The sequence below is a fragment of the Equus caballus genome, chromosome 3 (genome assembly GCF_041296265.1).
Source record: "Equus caballus isolate H_3958 breed thoroughbred chromosome 3, TB-T2T, whole genome shotgun sequence".
Lineage (NCBI taxonomy): Eukaryota > Metazoa > Chordata > Mammalia > Perissodactyla > Equidae > Equus > Equus caballus.
Genome location: NC_091686.1, coordinates 57108819 through 57127135, shown reverse-complemented (window position 1 = coordinate 57127135; position 18317 = coordinate 57108819). Strand labels below are relative to the sequence as shown.

General features: G+C 40.6%; 1 long non-coding RNA gene across 1 annotated transcript in view; it reads right to left on the bottom strand.

The window, feature by feature from the left end:
• Window positions 1–2455: 2455 nt before the first annotated feature.
• The window catches only part of LOC138923623 (uncharacterized), a 41417-nt gene continuing 25555 nt past the window's right edge, over window positions 2456–18317 (bottom strand). The window contains exons 2-3 of the long non-coding RNA XR_011437504.1: window positions 14593–14667; window positions 2456–2655 (exon numbers count right to left, since the gene is read on the bottom strand). This is a non-coding gene — a long non-coding RNA (uncharacterized lncRNA). The remainder of the gene's footprint in view (window positions 2656–14592; window positions 14668–18317) is intronic.

Here is an 18317-nt window from a genome sequence, read left to right as displayed (position 1 = left end):
CCATTAAAAGAGTCATAATCAGAGTTAATAAAATAATACAGGATTTGGCATATTTGGTCTTATATTTTTTAACCAAAAACTCATTAGCATAAACTTGTATATTCAGCTTATATCTTCTAGATTTTCAAATTGTTAACAAAAAAAAAATCTTAGAATATCCTAAACATGCCATTTAACCTTTATTGGAATGTTATATTCAAGAGGGAGACGGAAATAGGAATCAAATTTTGAAAATTATCTAAATTCGTGAAGATATAGTATTGATGAGAGTATAAATTCAATATCTGTCTCTTATATGTACAGGATATTTTTTAAATTTTAAAATAACGTATAAATACTTTGAAAGCTTATTTGGAATATGTATAGATAGTAGAAAGGGTATTGGACTCATGAACAGATTTTGTTTAAGTCGTAGCTATGCTGTTTGCTGTCTGTGTGACTTGAGTGCATCACAGGGCATCTCCAACTCCCAATTTAGGCATTGACGTAATGGGTATAATAACACTCACTTCACAGAATTTTCGTGAGAACCAAATTAAATAATGTATATGACAGTGCCTGACACAACCCTTGGCATATGATACTCACTCAGTAAATATTGAACATTTAACTGAATCCATTTGCAATAAGAAAGATGTGACCCACACTTAAACTTAAATTTCCTGAGACAACTTTGTAAGCTATGAACATTGTCCAGTGACCCAGAAGCATTCATCTTCTGTTGCTTGACAATGTTCTCAAAGCGTATACGCAAGAGGAGATGCAGTTGATCATATGCTACTTGGCAGTGTTGAAGCAGCTCTATGGAACTAATAATAAACTTGAAGGAATTTGAGCCTACCTGCCAGTCTACACTTGAGAAACTATTCAGGACATCAGCAATTCTCACTGGAAATTTCCCAGAGAAAATTCAGCTACTTGGTCAGCAGATATTCAGAGAGATACTGTTTCACAAGACAGAGAGAAACAAATGAAGAAAACTAAGCAAAAAATGTATGACTGTTGGAGCTGTGTGACTTTCTTATAATTTAATTAAAATTAGTTCAATTAGCAAATCACTGAGTAGCATATGAGGATAATGCATTGTGCTGGAGATGAAGAACAGATATCCAAGTCACAGCACCCATTAAAAAGAAGCTCATCATCTTATTGCAGAGTCAAGACTGGCCCACTGAGGAAAAAAAATCTATAAATAAGAACCTAGATGTAGGATAAAACAATGAAGTCTCCGGGTCAAAGAGGGAAGACTTCAACTTGGGCGTGCGCGCTGAAAACACAGACCTCCAATCCTGTATGTGTTGTGAAGCAGCACAGTCCAATAAAAATGGAGATGTAAGCTCTAATTCCACCACGACTAACTACCCATGAGATGCTGGGCGGCTAGTAGGTGTCTAGATTTCAGTTTCTTCACCTATAAAGTATTGGATCTAAATTACATGAGAATTATGGTGCTGTAAGAAAATGGAAGAGAGAGCTTTAAGATGGCTCTTGAGCAATGAACAGAATTTGGACAATTGGGGATTTAAGAAGAACAGACTTAAAAGTGGGGGGAAATGTATCATATTTGGATGAAAGTAGAAAGATAATACTTCCCTAATTGAAGGGAGTAGGAAAGTAGTGGGAGAAATGGAAAATCTTCAACCAGATTGTATTATGGTGCAAAAGACGCAAACCAAACATTTACTTTATAAATGAAAATATAAGGCAGTGAGAACAGGACCCACTGCTGAAGTCAGTTCTGGCTTTTTGAGTCATTTGATGATATTACCTTACAATAATAAAGTCATAGTTGCTAACATTTTTACCACTGTTGTCACCGATATCATCATAAACATCCTTATTATTATTTTAGCTACCATCTATTGAGAGGATTCTCTGCATCAGGCACTTGGCTAGATTTACAGACATCAGCTCTAACCTGACAGCATTTCTTGATCACCATCTCACTAACATTTATTGATCCTCCACTATGTGGTGGGCCCATGCTACGTGATGACAGTCCTCACTACTATCCGGTCACATGGGTTGGACTATTATCCCTACTTTATAGACAACAAAACTGAGACTTAGAATTTAAGTCATTGTCCAGGATCACAAAGCTAATAACTAAATGGATCAGGATTTAAATCCCTACATAATTGACTGAAGTTCCCACAATGAGAGGTTAAGGGGAAAAATGCTAATGAACTTCAATTATAAAAGTAGTGTCCTCCAATTAGAAGGTCTTTGCACACACTCAGAATGGGAGCACCAATCACGTCCTCTGGTTATTGTTGCCGGGGGTGGTACATGTGGAGAACTGGCAGAGCCATACAACCTGGTGAGCGGAAGCAGAAAACCCCCCACATTGGAAGGCAGAAGAAGCCCTTCCAGGATATAGTGTAACATAGCTTTTAAAAATACGACATGGCTGTGAATGTGAACTGCTGAGAAACAGCAGCAGCTTCTAGAATACCTGGGGTTCTTCTTTAAGGAATGTGACTGCTCTTCTTTCAGCAAAGGTTTTAGGCCAACTGTGAGTCTAAGAGACAAAGTTTCAGTCTCTTCGAATAGCTACAGTCCCTAAGCTGAAAACCCACTTCCCGTATGCAATGTAGAAAAGATATTGGGAGTAGTCTTTCAAACACAGCTGCATACTTTGATTGGAGACATCATCTGTAGAAACAAAATGCAATGGCATAATGAATGCAATGGTATTATACACAAAAATACAACCAAGTATTTATCCAGGCCACAAATACTCATTGAATATCTACTATACATGGTAAAGACAAAACTTGTTCAGATATTGCTTCTGCTCTTTCAAGGAGCTCAGTGTTTTACTAGACACAGATACAAATACTCTTAAAGTGAGCTTTTTTAAATTGCTAAATCATTAGAGCAGTGGGAATAAAGCAATGAAAGTTTCAGGGGGGAAAGAGATTATTTCTAGCTGGAGTGATCAGGAAAACCTTAGAAACACACACCGTGAAATAATAGAAAATATATATATTGGTTTCTGCCTCTCTCCCCAGACCCCTGCCCTGTTCCTGGCACTGAACTCCTAAAATTCTCATAATCTCCTAAGTGATAAGAGCACTGGGAGCATCTTTGTTCTAATATGTGGTCTTTGACCCTGGTTCCCGACACAGATCTCCTAAATCCCTCGGAATTTCCTGGGTGATAGGAGATAGCATCTTTTGTTCTAATGAGGATACTCTTGGTGGCTTCCTGGATAGTTTCGGGATAGGGGCTGATAACTTGAAAGATCCAACCATGATTAGAAGCTTGGAACTTTCAGCCCCACTCCCATCCTCTGGAAAGGGGAGAGGAGCTGGAGATTAAGTTAATGATCATCATGCCTATGTGATGAAGCCTCCATAAAAATCCCAAAAGTACGGAGTTCAGAGAGCTTCCAGATACTCGTAAATGTGTTTCCCTGAGTTCTGTGAGCCGTTCTAGCAAATGATCACCTCCAACGAGGTGGTCATGGAAATCTCTGATTTGTAACCAAGTCAGACAGAAGTTGTAACCTGGGGACCTACTACTTGTGGTTGGTATCTCAAGTGGGGACAGTCTTGGGGGACTGAACCCTTAATCTGCGGCGTCTGTGCTAATTCCAGTTAGTGTCAGAATTGAAGTGAATGGTGGGCTGGTGTCAGAGAATTGTTTGTGTGAGGGAAAAATACACACGTTTGGTATCAGAAGAGACACCAGTGTCACACTGGTCAGAGTCACACAGAGTTACACCAGCAACTCACCAAGTGTTATGGGTGTGAGTAGGGGAAAACAGGAGTTTTTCCTTTACACACAAATATACGCACACACACACACACAAAACATAGTCTGTAATGTATTTTGTGGAAAATTTCTAGGAATATAGAGAAGGAACCAGCCTAGGGTAATGAAGAGACCACTGACTAAAGATCTGTAACACAAACAGGAATACTTTAAACACAGAAATGCGCCAGGTCACTCACTATCACACATAACACCAAGAAATTGCAAAGCTTCCAGTGATGAATTTGAAATAGAGAAATCAGAAATGAAGTTCAACACACAAAAATTCAATGGAAACCAGGTTCAATTTGCAGGAAATATAACAGTTCAATAGAAAACATTCTCTCAATTCATAACCTAACTACCCCCTTACCTTATGTGTGAACCCCACACAATTTTCTGTAATGAACTCTGTGAACTTGTCATCATTTTAATACAGTGGATATAAGTACAAGTTAATTCCCTCAGTTCCACAAGAGTTTAACACAAAAGAGAGTATCTATTGTGTGCCAAGCACTATGCTATGGTCTTTAACATTTTTTCTTCTATTCCAGACATTATCCCATTCTACTAATGAAATATCATTCGCACTCAGTTGGTAGGAAGAACTGAGATCTGCCAACTCAAACTCCAATATTCTTTCAACATAAAGGAAAATGTTCTAAAATGAAGAAAATTATTTCCTTTTTTTTTTCCTTGGATAGTCTCAAGACTTATCTTTGGGTCTAATCAGATGCTATTAAGTAGTATATTTATCTTTTTTACTCCTTACCCAAAATGGCTTCAAAATATATTCCAGAATTTTTAAAAAAATAGCCACTCTAAATCAGTCATTATTTTAACTAAGTGAATAACATAGTCGCATCCTGATTTTTCAGATGGAAATGCAAACATCGTGAAATTAACGCTGAAAGCTAAGTAAACATTTTGAAACCCGATAAAGTTTGCTAAAATATGAGGACTCCAATTCACCATGTTCAGACTTCATAAGAAAGAAAGTGAATTATAGACAGTTCAAAATTTTTGTCAAAAGCACACGTGGAACGTGGCTGTTGAATTAAGATTACGTCCTCCACTAGATGGAGAGCTTATTGAGATCATGTCTCAGGCATCACATCATCCCTAACAGCTAACATAGTGCTGGGTACAAAAATAGGAAGAAATCATATTTATTTAAGCACTTAAGTAATTAATCACATTCATTCCAAGAGAGTTGCCTAAATTCTAGCATTTAATATGCTAAGAACCAACCATGCACTTTCCCAAAGCTACTTCAGAGTCTCTCAAATATTTTGCAGAAGAACACATTCTGCCACGTCCTTTCAAAATAGAGAAAATAATTTAAACTCAACATAATCCATTCCTAAATTGAACCACTAGGGTAAAAATGACTTCATTCTAAACCTCGCAACCACAGGAGACCAACTTCCGTGGGAAAATCTCCTCTTGCACTCCTCCTGGCCCTTGCTGGCAATTTCTCCTCCAGAGTAACCCAGCAGAGTCAGTGAGAAACATGACAGCTGTATGAGCAGGGGCCCATTTCCAAAGCTGAGTGTTCCACATGTCATGGATGACTAACGCCCTTGGCCTCATCAAAATTCAGCAGCAGCCAATCGTTCCCTGTGAGGCAGCCATGTTGAAGAGACTGGAGAGGGCTTTCCACTTCTGAAGGACTGTCTTCTCATCAGGTTAGCACTAGCACTCTGACAAGTGAGGGCCATCCAGATTCTCCTTGATTTAAGGCCACCTTTGCAGGGATCTCTGAACACAGCTGGTCAGAGCTGCAACGGCTTCCAGTAGAGCTCTATTACTGGATTGCCCGGAAGATTCAGACTTCCAGAAGAAGAGAAGGTGATTCTCCCAAGCCCTGCAAAGAAGCTGACCTGACAATGAGAACAGGGATCAGCTACAGCCGCCAGCAGAGCCTTTTACCGAGTCTCTGCTGACAGGAGTTTCCAACTGAGCTGCAGGCTTTGGTGAGAGAGGCCCAGAGCCTGAAGGGCTAGATGATTCAAAATCTTACCGGGAGGAGGGAGCATGTATCTCAGAGTGTAAGTGTCATGAGAGCAGGAATTTTTTTTTTTCTTGAGGAAGATTAGTCCTGAGCTAACATCTGCCTCCAATCCTCCTCTTTTTTGCTGAGGAAGACTGGCCCTGAGCTAACATCTGTGCCCATCTTCCTCCACTTTATATGTGGGACGCCTGCCACAGCATGGCCTGCCAAGCGGGCCACTGAAGCAGAACATGTGAACTTAACCACTGTGCCACTGGGCTGGCACAGAGCAGGAATGTTTTCTGTCTATCTATAACTATATCCACCATGACTAGAAGAGTTCCTAGTAAATAATCAACGCATTTTTGTTGAATGAATGGATCAGCGAATCAACAAAACAATCGAGTATGAACAATATAAGGAGCAAAAGTGTTAAAGTTTCTGTCGTGGATGGAATTGTGCCCCCTTAAAAGATGTGTTGAAGTCCTAACCCCCAGCACCTCAAGAAGTGACCTTACTTGGAAATGCAGTCCAGATGGTTTGCAGATGTAATTAGTTAAGATGAGGTCACACTGGAGTAGAGTGAGCCCCGAATGCAATACAGGGTGGGCCCCTAATCCATTAAGGACAAGATGTTCTTACGAAAAGGGCCAATTTTTACACAGACACATGCAGAAGGAGGATGGTGTGAAGTGGCCCAGGGAAAAGATGACAAGCCAACGAGAGAGGCCTGGAACAGATTCTTCCCTCACAGCCCTCAGGAGGAACCAATCCTGCCGACACCTTGATCTCAGACTTTCAGCCTCCAGACTGTGAGACGATAACCTTCTGTTGTTGAAGGCACCCAGTGTGCGGTGTTTTGCTATAGCAGCCCCAGCAAAACTAATACAGTCCCCCCAATACAGCTTGTCTTCTTGCTCCCCCACAGTCTATTCTCCACAGAGCAACTATAGTGACCAATTATGTCATGTCTCTTTCCTATGCAAAACACACAATGGCTTCCAACACACTGAGAATAAAATGCAAATTTCTTATCATGGCCACCAGGCCTCCTGTGTTCTGACTCGTGGCTCCCTCACTGACCTCATTGTCTGTCCTTCTCTCCTCACACCCTCCTCCCTTCAGCCAGCGCTGGCCTCTTTGCTGTTTCTCAGAAAAGTGAAGAATACTTCTACCTCATGGCTTTTGCCTTTGCTGTTACTCCTGTCTGGAACTCTCCTTAATATGCGTGTCATTTGTATCTCAGGTCATTCAGAACTCATGGAATGGTCTTCTAGAGAGGACTTTGACAAGCCTGTCTAAAATAGAGCCCACATCACCTCTATCTGTTATTCGGTGGCTGTGTTTTCTTTACAGCAATTACCCCTTCCTGATGCATTGAATGTTCGTATGCTCACCTTCTGTCTTCCTCTCTAAAATGCCTGAGGACGGGGACAAGGTTTGGTTTGCTGATGTGTCCTCACACCCAGAACAATGCCTGATACATGGTAGGTACGCTAGGTACATATCTGGTGAATGACTGATATTACAATCTTACACATTTGCTCTGACACTCTTGAAAATTCTGTAAAAAGAAGATATCAGCCACTAAACATCTATTTGGCCGTTCTTTTGTACCTGGGACTGGGACAGTCACAGGAGAGCTACACATAAATCTCTCATGGACCCAGTCCTCAAGAAGCTTGGGACAGAATTTAAGTATGTTCCACAAATTGCTATAAGTAGTGTACAAACTGTAAAACTACAAAGGAGACAACAGTCCTACCTGATAGGTAGGAAAGGCTTCGTGGAACAAGTAAAGGGTGAATGTAGGCTTGAAAGAACTTGCCGTAAGGAAGAGGCAACCTAAAGATGCTCAGTGGAGTGTGGAACAGTCTGGTGGGTTCAGATAATGAAACGCAGTTAAGCATAGTTGGAGCACAAGAACACGGCGGGTGAGCGGCGCAGGAGCAGCAAAGCTTGGGCGGTGAGACCTGAGGCTTGATGGAAAAGCAGGGAGCAGGTGGCTTATTTCCCATTTTAAGGAAGTGGGAGTTTATCCTAGAGCCCAAAGAACCCTCCTGAAGCCCCAGCCCAGTGGATACATGACTACTTTAAGGTGTGACAGGGGTGAAACCTAAATCTCTCCCTACAGGCGCCACAACTCTGCTACCGGCATTACCGTGTTGAAAAAAGCATTTTGCCCGTGAGCAACACCTAAAAGAAAACAATTTGATTTGTTGGGGATGGGAGCTGTTGGGTGTTGTTGTTGTTGTCTGGTTTCTTTACATTTTCTATTAAAATGTGGTTTGATCAACATCTACTATACGTTGGCTTAGAGTCCCCAGTTTTATAATTCCCACTCCTCTATGTAGTCCTGACTTCTCTGCATCAACACATCTCTGGAGACACAGTGTCACAATTATTTGTTGACTTTGCTTGTAGTAATTTTGCCCTAAACTGTGCTTTTGTCCCAGTCTAAACAAAGAGATCAGGCCAATCGCAGATACAGGCCGCCACTGACAAATCAGCTTTCCTAACCTTCAGTCCTGAGCTGCAGGCCTTTTGGTCATCAGTTTTCCAATCACAAACCTCTAGTGCATTCATCTAGGCTGGTTGTTTTCTTTTTGCGTGTGTGTGGAAGATTAAGCCCTGAGCTAACATCTGCTGCCAATCCTCCTCTTTTTGCTGAGGAAGACTGGCCCTGAGCTAACATCCGTGCCCACCTTCCTCTACTTTATATGTGGGACGCCTACCACAGCACGTCTTGCCAAGCAGTGCCATGTCTGCACCCAGGATCCAAACCGGCGGACCCCGGGCCACTGAAGCAGAACCTGCGAACTTAACTGCTGCACCACTGGGCCAGCCCTCAGTTGTTTTCAGTTCTTTTAATGAAATCCTTTTTCCTGTTCCTCAAGAAAATCTCACACAGACCCCAGTGTATAAAATCTGTAAAGCAGTGTTTAATTAATTATAAATACATTATGAATGTTCAAACTTGTATCATTGTTTATAGTAAAAGTGATCAACGAGCACAATGTGGCTATTTTGATGACATCTTCAATCCTGAGTTATGAATGACCCTTGCGGACCTGTCGTTACCAGTATGACATCTGGCTCTGGTTTTTCTTTTTGTTGGAAAATAAATTTTTCTAACGGATCTGATTCATAGATCCTGAGTTTAAAAAAGAAAAAGAGAGAGACCGAAGCAGAGCTAGAAACTTCTAATCTGTGGCTTATTTACAATTATTTTATGTAGATTATAAGTTGTAAACTCATCTCTCTACGGACTCTAAAGCCTGGAGTCAAAACCAGTTTGGGGGCTGGCCCCGTGACCGAGTGGTTAAGTTCGGTAGTCCGTTTCAACGGCCCAGGGTTTCACCGGCCCAGGGTTTCGCCGGTTCGGATCCTGGGCGTGGACATGGCACTGCTTGTCAGGCCATGCTGAGGTGCCATCCCACATGCCACAACTAGAAGGACTCACAACTAAGATATACAACTATGTACCGGGGGGCTTTGGGGAGAAAAAGGAAAAATTAAATCTGTAAAAAAAGAGAAAGAACAGTTTAGTTCATAGTGTATGTTATTAAATTAGTTGCCAGGGTTTAAAAATTAAAAGATTTTATTTAAAAATCTGGATTTCTGGCTTCTCTTGAAATCTCTGAGGATCTGGCAACACCAGGGCCATATTCCCACCTAGTAACTTCTTTAGATGGTTTGCTCTTTCAGATGGCCTCACACACACACACACACACAAGCATCTTCCATTCACTACCCACCTGGGTCCCACAGCGTTTCAGTTGTGTTCCCTGAATTATATGCTCAAAGACAGCGGGAGAAGCTTTGCTCCTTTCTCGCTCTCTCTGCTCCATCACTCTAGCCCGTCACCCTAATCCACACCGCATCAGGCTGCTCCAGGGCCACTGCGGTGACCTCCTAAATGTTCTCACTCGGAGGTCACCCTCTCCATGCAGGCCTAGTTGTATCTGCCGTTGGATCCACGCCTTGTCCTTCACTGACTCCTGTAGCCTGCATTTCCCAGACACTCATGCTTGATGTCTCTCGATGGAGTTCAGTCAATGGGAGGCACTGGAAGGGATTGGAGGGTGAGGAAAAGGGAGAAGCCAAGGTATTTGTGTCCCTTCCTGTCTGCCTCATGCAGCGTCTCTATCAGGAGCCCCTCTCTCCTGTGACGCCAGCTCCTGGAGTCCTCACACAGGCTGTCTCTTCTGCTGGGGATACCTTATATCAATCAGGGTCTCCACAGGAAACAGACGGCACATTTGAAAGGGATAATTGGAGGCGGATTTATTTACAAAGATGTCAGTATAGAGGAACCACGGGGGATAGTGCTTAGCACCCCTAGACTCAACGAGGAGAGATTTAGGTAGAGCCATCCATTTTGTAAGGAGCAGGCACCTTCAGGCAAAGGATACAGCCAACTGCGGATAACTATACAGGGGAGAAGCGAGAGGAATAAAATCCCTGACACTGCTTTCCTCCCTACACAGTGTTCCTGTGCTGTGGCTCTAGCAACATCATTGTGGGCCGGTAATTCTATGCAGGGCGAGGGGGTGCGGGGTGTCCTCCGCATTACAGAGTGTTTAGCAACATCCCAATAGAAGCCGTGACAACCAACAATGTATCCAGATGCTGTCAAATGTCCTCTGGGGGTCAAAATCGCTCCCCAGTTGAGGACCACTGAGGTACGACTTCCTGTTGTAGTCCATCCAGGTCAACCTCCCAAGCAAAGAGGAGGGTGGAGAGTGGATCTGGAGGGGCAAGCGGAAGATATTCAGCACAACTCGTTACCCAACGTGGACCTCGCATTGACCCCCACTCATTCTTCAGATCTCCGTTTTACGCGGCACCTTTCCTGGCGGGCCCCACCTCTTGCTGAATCAAGTTCTCACTCATGCTTCTCACTAACTGTACCCTACTGTTCACCCTCAGACCTTATCACATTTTGCCACCATGCATTTTATGTGTCTGCGTATTTTAGTACCTGTCTCACCTGTGGACTGAAGAGCTTTTGAGGACGTGGGCCATGACTGCTGCCTCACCTTCCAGCCAGCACCGTGGCTGGCACAAAGTCGGAGCTCAATAAACACATGAGGAATAACTGAACACGAATGAATGTGCTAGCTTGACAGCATATGTTAATATACTGGTGAATTGCTTATCACAAATTTGTTTTAGATTACATTGAGTGTTCTTATTGTTAAACAAATAAAATATATTTAAAATACAGTCAAGAAATAAAATCCGACTCAAATATTCACGCAGCTCTCACTTCATATTCATGAAAAACATTATAAAAGTCTCTTATCTGGTAGAACTTCCTTATTTTGTACATGAAACTAAGTTAAGCTAATGGAACAGGTTAAAACAAGTAAATAATAATAACAAGTAAATTAATAATATCAATAAAAATGTTCACTGAAAAGAATTCAAATGTACCTATAACAAATGCAACTGGGACTATAGAAAAATTTTAAATAGAGAAAAGTTAAAAAAGTAGAAATAAAAAGTAGTTATTTGGCATACTAATCTAATTAATAAAATGAATAATGTTTGAAATGAATAAACTCTTTTTGTATTCCCACATTCATAGCCGCGTTATTCACAACAGCCAAAAGATGAAAGAAACCCACATGTCCATCAAAATGTGGTGTGTGTGTGTGTGTATATATATATACATATATACATAATGAATGAATATGTGTGTGTATATATATATATATACACATATATATATATAGAATGAATGAATATTAGCCTGACAAAGGAAGGAAATTCTGACACACACTACAACATGGATGAACCTTGAGGACATTATGCTAAGTCAAATAAGCCAGACACAAAAGGGCAAATACTATATGATTCCATTTATATGAGGTACCTGGATTAATCAAATTCGTAGAGACAGAAAGTACAATGGCGGTTGCCAGGGGCTAGACAAAGGGGGTGATGGGGAGCAATGGGCATAGAGTTTCAGTTTTGCAAGATGGAAAGTTCTGGAGATTGGTTGCACAACAGTGAGAATACACTTAACATTACTGAAGTATACACTTAAAAATAGTTAAAATGAAACATTTTATGTTACGTGTATTTTACCACAAAAAATAAGCATGTAAATAAATAAGATCACTCAAGATGCTAAAATAAAAGTAAGCAACAACTATCGCAGTACAAAGTCCTTGGATTATCATTACCAAAAGACAGGCATAAATTTCAGCTGAGAGTGTGAGCCGTCCATTCCTGCCATGGTGATTCTGCTGCTCGCTGGTGTTAGAGAACCACTGTTTTAGGTCAATGGGAGAAGCAATAGAGGGGAGTTTTAAGAGTGCGGATCCAGAGACAGATTGCCTGGGTTCAAATCCTTGCTTCTTCTACTTCTTTCCTGCTGTGTGACCTTGATCAATCTGCTTAACCTCTCTGTGCTTTAGTTTTCTCAGTAAAATAAGGATGATACTACATACCTCATAAAATTGTTTTAAGAATTAAATGGAGTAAAGAATTTTAAAGTGCTTAGACGATACCTGTATAGTGTGAATTAAATAAAATAATGTAGTCTCAGACATGTATTAGGGTTCCTTTCCATGAAGCCTTGTTCCTTTATTTTCCTTCCCTTTAGGTACAAGACTAGAAGAGTCCAAGCTCCTTACAATAAACTGCTCCTCTAAGAGGTGTTGAGCATTTACTCTAGATCAAGCAGCCAGCGAGTGGCAAACCCATTAGTCTTTTGATGGCGCCTCTGTGCTGTGTGACCCGGGCAACAACGCCTGTGCCGTCTGAGCACTTTCCCCAGGCCTGGGCGGACCCAAACCTCCTATTCTCTCCTTAACCTTTCCAGCCCTCCTTTCCACTCAGCATATGATGGTCAGACAAGTAAATAATTTGTGAACTCAACTCCCTTTCTGGCTTTTATTTTCACATTTCTCCAAGGAGCATCTTAACGTCAGCAGGAAAACATTTATTAATTTCATGACGAATATGACCGAAGTGTGAACCACTAAAACAAAATAAACTGTTATTGTGCTTTTATGTCAATTCAAGATGAAATATTAACCAAAAATAATCAAATTAAAAACCTAGACATGACTTCAAAATCCAGAAAGGCTGATAGTTTTCCAGTAAAGAATAAAATAATATCCCCTTCTTCAATTTTATTTTATCCTTTAAACATAGATTTGATATAGGTAGAAGATGCAGGAAATTTACTTTAAAAAAATTAAATGCCATTACAAAGAGTGGGGAAAAGTTCTAAGAATAGAAATTAAAAAAAAAAAATAAGAAGATTTAGACATCATGAATAGAGATGACACAATGTGCCTCATACGTAGTTGAAAGGCAAAAGAGCAAATACATGGTACCAAGGTGCATAACAAGTATAAAGAATTAAATGGCTTGGTTAACTTCTTTGATTAATTTTTAATATTCACACCTCTTTGCTCTCATCTTTCAACAGTCTAGAAGACATACCATTTCTTTCATCGTTATGTCCCAAAGCTGCGTGGACTAGTCTGTCCTCACCGGTTCCTACAGTACACTTAAAAGTATCTCCAAGCGTTGGAGAAACACAAGAGCTCTGCTGACCCATCCCCATCACATCAGTTATCTGGGCCGTCTCTAAAATACAGAATGCTAGCTCTGACTTTGTCATCAGACTGTTTGTTTACTTGACAATTACAACCGCAGGGACAGAATAGACAGGCATGTTAGCAGAAAAGTTTGTATATTCAAGGCAGAAAACTAGCAAGTGCAAGAATCCTGAGACAGAACGGAGCTGGGTGTATTCAAAAACAGGAAGGAGGCCAGGGAGCAATGGGAGGACAGTAGGAAATGAGGCCAGAGGGGAAGCCAGGAGTCCCCCGGTTTGGACTCCTAACTGTATTCTGTGTAAGAAGCCATGGAGAATTGAAGGCCAGGATGTGACAGGGTCTGATTGACACCAAAGAACCACTCTGGGAGCAGAAGGTATGTGGAGACCAGAGTCTAGATAGAAAAAGCAGAGGCAAGGAAACAAATTAGGGTGGTATTAAATGAGGCAAGAGATGATAGTGAGTGGGATGAGAATGATAGGGGCAGATAAGAAGAGAAGTGGTTGGAATCAGAATATATTTGACTGTGGAGACGACAGACTTGCTGACTGTAGGACTGGATGTACAAGATAACAGTAAGTGCTTGTTTTTTTATTTATGAATGTTTCATGCAATTACGACAACTCATCTTGCAAAGTTCTAGTAGAGCCAGAAATTAAGTCATGCACACCTGTCCTAAAGAAAACGACCAAAGTTTTAACAACTTCCATCTAAGCTAAAGAGGAGGAAAAAGCAGATCTCCAAATAATTACATCGAAATTATTTTCTTATACATGTAACGCTCTTGGGCATATCATTGGCATGGTAGGGTTTATTTGGAAATTTAAAAGTATATAAAAACAAAATTTTTCATACTTTGATCTTCATTCACTTTACCTTTAGTGCATATCTTTCTCAATGTTAGAGAAAAAATGTTTTAAAGTAACATAAAGTATTTCTATAATTAATGAATAGAAATATCACTAAGCGGTTGGTTAGCTACTGTAAAAACAATTAGCAAATTCCTAATTGTTATTCAATCATTTTAATCTACCAACCACTGTTGATTTTTGCTACTAATCTAACAACCATTGTTAACCTACTGTTTTAAAATCTAATGAAGCAAAACTCAGCATAGAAATGGTGCAAGCTTTCTGAAGGATTTCCTCACACTTAGTGAAATTTCAAAAAAAGAAAGAGAAACAATCCTGTGTTTGACTTCAGCAGCATTATTTCTCTCATCTCACTGTGCATTCTGTCAGAAGGGACTCTCATTACCGGCTCCTGCTTGGCATAGAGATAAATTTCCCTCGGCGTGGTTCTGGCACCTCTCTGTCCCTTTATACACTCTTCCTGTAAGAGAAATAAAAAATTGGGAAGAATAACTGGGCATGCTCAGTTGTACCATGCTCTCTCTTGGGAGCTGCCTGCCTGCAAAGGGATGTTTTTCCCTTTGCCTCTAGGACCCAAGTCCCTGTGTAGGAAAGGGACCGTCTGGGCGGGTATTTCTAATCCTGAGATTCGGCTCATGGGCTCACTTGGTTCTCTCACGAATCTGTGTCTTCAGTCTTGCTCTATGAGCAGTGGAGATGATATTTTGTCTCTATCTGCCTCGCTATTTTTTTTCTTAAATTATGCAGAATGCAAGCAGGGAGGGAAAAGGTTCTATTTATTGGCCCTTGAAACCTTACACACAGCACAACATCTGCCTTATTGTAGTTACTTAGCAAATATTTGTTGATTGTAGAGATTACCACAAAAGTTTGATTCTGCAGTTTAAGTTCTCTGTCAACAGAAAGGATTAGTATCCTACAGGTGGAAACTTGAAGGCTTAAATTTTGGCTGTCGAGTGCCCACTTTCAGATAAGAAATTATTCAAATAGCCACGTATTAAACTCAAAACAATAAATTAGAGCTTCTTTCCACATGAATGACTATTTCGATGCAAGGCTTTACCAATTCACACAATATTTAGTTTTAGCAGTTCCCAGAATCTCGACCCGTGAAAAGCATTTCCTGATGTCATCCTCGAGGTTGAGGTTTGGCTGGGGCGACGCCCTGAGCTCTTCTCTCTGAGAGGCTGGCACCGACTCGGCCAGTGTTCTAGTCCACCTCTGCGCATTGTGCAACATAAGTGACAGGAAGCCTTGGTGGCCTTGTTTGGAAGCTGCTGTTTTCACTCCCCTCATACAGCAGGAGAAAAGTAAAAAGCAAAAAAGGCAGCTACATAGTTCACATTGACATGAAAAGAGTAAACTGAGGGGCCAGCTTGGTGGCACAGCGGTTAGGTTCGCATGTTCCTCTTCTTGGCGGCCCAGGGTTCGCCGGTTTGGATCCCCAGTGCGGCCGTGGCACCGCTTCACAAGCCATGCTGTGGTAGGTGTCCCACACATAAAGTGGAGGAAGATGGGCACGGATGTTAGCTCAGGGACAGTCTTCCTCAGCAAAAAGAAGAGGATTGGCAGCAGATGTTAGCTCAGGGCTAATCTTCCTCAAAAAAAAAAAAAAGAGTAAACTGAGCTGTCTTTGTTCCTCAATTAGTGTTTTTCTGAATTGCTTTTTAGACTCCCTCCTAATGTCAGGTGTTTATGTTTTTAACTGGATCTAGCTGGTTCTTTTGCATATAAAATACTCTGTACTACTTACGTGTAACTAACGGTTTAAGATGGTTACTTAGCATAGTGAGAAAGCTGTCTCTTTTAAAAATTATTTTTTTATTCACGAGATTATTAAAATTACACATTTAGGGGAAAAAATCAATACACTGTATACTTCATTACTGAAAACAGTATACTATCACCAAAAAAGGCCTTTATTTTGGGAACTTGATTCCTAATTTATGGCAAGTGTTGCTTTCAGAAATAAAGCCACCGGACGACACAATCTCACTCAATCTTAAAGGCGGGCACGCTGAGCAGGGCACACTCTTACCCTTTGTGGGAGCTCCTCCTCTACCCTGCCAGCTGCCAGGCCTCGGCCTTCTGGCGCGATTTCAGCCACCAAGTCATCAACAGTAACGTGTTCTAGTCCTTTTTCTTTAATTCCCTTTACAGTGGGCCTCCAATTGATCCTCCCAGCCACATTCAATTAATTTAGCTCTCAGCAACTCTTTGACGTCTTCTCTTTCTCCAGTTTCTATCAACTTTTGGTTCATTGCTGCTCTCATCTGCGCATCTTTGTTCATCTTGCTAAGCACACCCTTTGGCTGCCGGGACTGAGACCATCAGAACCTCAGGCCACTAAGCACACAGAAAGCTAGAAAACGCATTTCCAGGGTGGAGTCTCCAAAAATTATTTTAAATGTACACACAAAAATATGCAGAAAAACTTACAAATAATAAAACTATTAAACAGGGGCCGGCCCAGTGGTGCAGCAGTTAAGTGCACACATTCCGCTTTGGCGGCCCGGGGTTTGCCGGTTTGGATCCTGGGTGCGGACATGGCACCACTTGGCAAGCCATGCTGTGGTAGGCGTCCCACATATAAAGTAGAGGAAGATGGGCACGATGTTAGCTCAGGGCCAGTCTTCAGCAAAAAAGAGGAGGATTGGCAGTAGTTAGCTCAGGGCTAATCTTCCTCAAAAAAAAAAAAACTACTAAATAAATGATAGATTATCAATGTAAATTTATGAGGTTCATTACTGTACTGTAACCATGTTAGAAAATTCACACTACTGAAAGAGCCATAATGTATAATGTAACTTGTAATTTACCTCAAATAGTTCAGGGAAAAAAAAGTGTGTGTATAATGCACACATGGCTTAGATATAACACGTCACAGTTAACATATGGCATTGTACGCTGCTTATTTTTGTCAGTTAACGTGTATATATATTATAGCCATGACTAAGGATATAAAAGTATTAACTTTGCCATATAACTCTAAAATTAATAACTGGCAAATGTTAGTTAACATTCAAATATTAAAGGAAACACAAGAAGAATCAAGCAAATTAACTCAGAGTCAATTCAGTTATTTGTCAAATGATATATGAGGTGACTTCTACTTATTGGTCTTTATGGGAAATTAAAAAAACAAGGAACATCGTGTCTGTGACTTACTCTCCCGGAAATCCTGACCACCAGTCAGATGTCACAAAAACTTGCCTAACTTTCTTTGCATTTCCAGTATTATCGCATAACAAGTCAATTCAAGGATAACAATTGAATCCATGTAACAAAGACAATATCCAAATCATTTTTCATTATGTAACTTTAAGATAAGCATGAACATACACACACATAAAGATAAATAGTAATAAACAATCCAAATTGTATCCATGATATTTCTGTTTTCAAAAAGAAACATAGATGAATAAAATTTATTCAACACAACAGCTCACCGCTTAATCTCTAGCCCCAAGAAAACTGCCTAGCATAAAGTAGGCACATAACAAATTTTTGTTAAATGAATAAGTGAACAAATGAATTAATGAATGAATAAAATGATACAATACATGTAATATTCTTAGTGCAAAAAATGAAATGTAGAACTCAGTATGCCAGCTTTTAGCAATAAATATCCAACAATTTATTAATAATACTACACTGTTGGGGCCGGCCCCGTGGCCGAGTGGTTAAGTTCGCACGCTCCACTGCAGGCGGCCCAGTGTTTCGTTGGTTCAAATCCTGGGTGCGGACATGGCACTGCTCATCAAACCACGCTGAGGCAGCGTCCCACATGCCACAACTAGAAGGACCCACAATGAAGAAGATACAACTATGTACCGGGGGGCTTTGGGGAGAAAAAGAAAAAAATAAAATCTTTAAAAAAATAATAATAATAACACTATACTGTTGTTAGTATGCATTATATTAAATAGATATTTGCTCCACTATGAATGTAGTCTGAAGACAAGCTGTTCCTCAAACAACAGGAATAGTTTCAAAATTGACAGCTATGTATGATATATATATTTACATACATAAAACATGCGCACACAGGCACAATTCCTCCAAGTTTTAAGAGTATTTTAGTTATACTTGATGAATAAATGAAAAGCA